The sequence below is a fragment of the Schistocerca americana genome, chromosome 11 (genome assembly GCF_021461395.2).
Source record: "Schistocerca americana isolate TAMUIC-IGC-003095 chromosome 11, iqSchAmer2.1, whole genome shotgun sequence".
Classification (NCBI taxonomy): domain Eukaryota; kingdom Metazoa; phylum Arthropoda; class Insecta; order Orthoptera; family Acrididae; genus Schistocerca; species Schistocerca americana.
The window spans coordinates 17,759,243-17,761,493 of record NC_060129.1 but is presented as its reverse complement, the minus strand read 5'-3'; positions in this window follow the sequence as shown (position 1 = coordinate 17,761,493).

Genomic DNA, 2,251 nt, shown 5'->3' with positions numbered 1-2,251 from the left:
AGTGCGTGGTTTGAAGGAACCTGTTTTAAAAAAATCAAATGCCTCACCAATGCAACTTTTTCACACCTCATTCGCCTTCCTACCGTCTTCTGCAAATGCCTTAAATTTGCTACTTGGTAGTCAGATACCTCATCAGTGTGGCTTTTTATGCACAAAACAGATAGGTGTGAGGCGGTGAACTTTTAACGTTTCATTACACCAGTTTCCGCTGTCGGTTTGGTTGCGTGCTAGAGTGCATTCCAACCTCCTTGTTCACTTACGTAGCTCGCGATACCTGTTGCGGAAATTTTTCATTTTCCCCTCAGATCAGAAAATAAGTTTTGTTTGAGGAGCCCGCCTTCTGTGTTGTGCGCTTCTGATGCGTTCTTCTCGTCGTCATTCCGCTACACGGGACCAGCCGTAGCGCTTCTGGAATCTCGACACGCCGGCTTAGACCGCTGTGTAGTTTACCTCCCATCTTGTGCGATCCTGCTGACATATTCTTGTGTAACCGTGCGGCAGGGAGATTGTAAACGTTGTAATAACCATCTCCAGACTGTATCGAGCAGCAACTGGTCATTTTCAGAGTTCTTCTTCACTATCGCGAAATTAGTGGGGGGAGTGTCACGGATACGATACCGCAGATGGGGTGGCAGAGATTAAAATAGTGGCGCTTTTCCCTGCGACGAGATGTTATCCGAAATTTCGGTCACCGGCTTTGTGATCGCAATAAGAAAATGTTTTGCTGCCGTGCAACACGTAGGGAAGAATCTTTTCAAAGCCTTAGTGAGTATTTGTGCAGGTTTTTTGCGACGTTGTACCAGTAAGTACGGATAGCGGAAGTGCTCTCTCCACGACAGACTTTGGTGACGTCACAACACGGACAGCCGCGAAGAATTTATCGCGAGCGATTTCGCACCATGACGTATACCCTAGTGAGCTTGTCCTCGTGTTCTTCTCTCCTATATAATACATTTAGTACCCTGAAAGATTCACCCTTTTATGACGAAACAAAGAGTTTTGGATTCTATTGTGTCTGCCTTTTGTTATAATATAGTTGCGCTACACCTTGAAGACACACAATTGACGGGCATCTGTCAGACCGTTTCTTACGCTCCGGGTTAGAAGCGCCAAATGTGTACCTGTTTCCCGCTTTATTCCTGCCTCTACAAGCCGGTCACGTGACCTGTGCTGGCTGCAGGTCACCACTGCTGTAACGTCTTCCGTCTCCAAATTCTGCTGCAGTGTGCTCCGTGTTCAGGGCGTATACACAAACTATGACTTACAACGGAACAGTCCAGTAAGACATGTCGAAATCTACTCTGAAATTTTTTACAGAGGAAGAAAACATCGAAAGAAATGGATTGCCAAACTTTTAGCTGCTAAGGAGCACTGCAAGTATTTTGTAAAAAAATGTTGACGTTACGGTGCACCCTTTTTTGCCGCGCCGAGAGCGGCTTACGACAGCGGTTTGTACAGCCCTGCCCGGCTAGCGCGGGACACGCAGACAGCAATTCTGAGCACCTGAAGCCTGGCTTACGTTGTGTCTAGGAATCCTGCATACTCGGTTCGCTACACATAAACAGTCAAACAACTCGTACGAATCAGTTTCATTGGGAAACACAATTACGATTACTCAACTTTGATACGTGTCGCAGGCAACGGGCGGGATACAGAATGGTCAGTCTGCATCGTAAGAGACAAACAAGTCTGTGCTACGCAGGGGCAGCCGCCGCCGAAGCCGCGGTCCGCCTCCAGTCGGGGGCGGCGCCGACGCCGCCTCCACGCGGGGGCCGCTGCTGGCGCGTTGTCGTCCTGGAGGGAGGCCGTTCTCTCGTGTGCGGCTGGAACCGTCTGTACGGAGGAGAACTGCCTGTGAACGCTGTCTTACTGGTTTCTACTCTCTGGAGCTAATACTCGGCACACAGGATACAGCTCCGTCCTGCTACAGCCACAAAGCGAAACTTTGGTGTTCAGTGAGGATTATTTTGCGTGTCAAGCGCACTCTTCTTGACGGAGCATCCAAAATGGCGCAGGGAAGCGAGAATTTAAGTGTCTCAACTTCTACGGAAGCGTGACATGCGCGGAGATCGTGCACTTTGCACTGGAATTGCATCTCCATCTCTCGTTACCACTGGTCCAAAGTTTTCCTCGTATGTCGGCTGCCGCCTTTCCCTGGCCTCTCACTACCACTGAGGGGAAATTACAAACACACCGCCAGTTACCGACTTCGAGTATCATCTGAAGAGGAGGCGACACAGCTAGCGTTTCC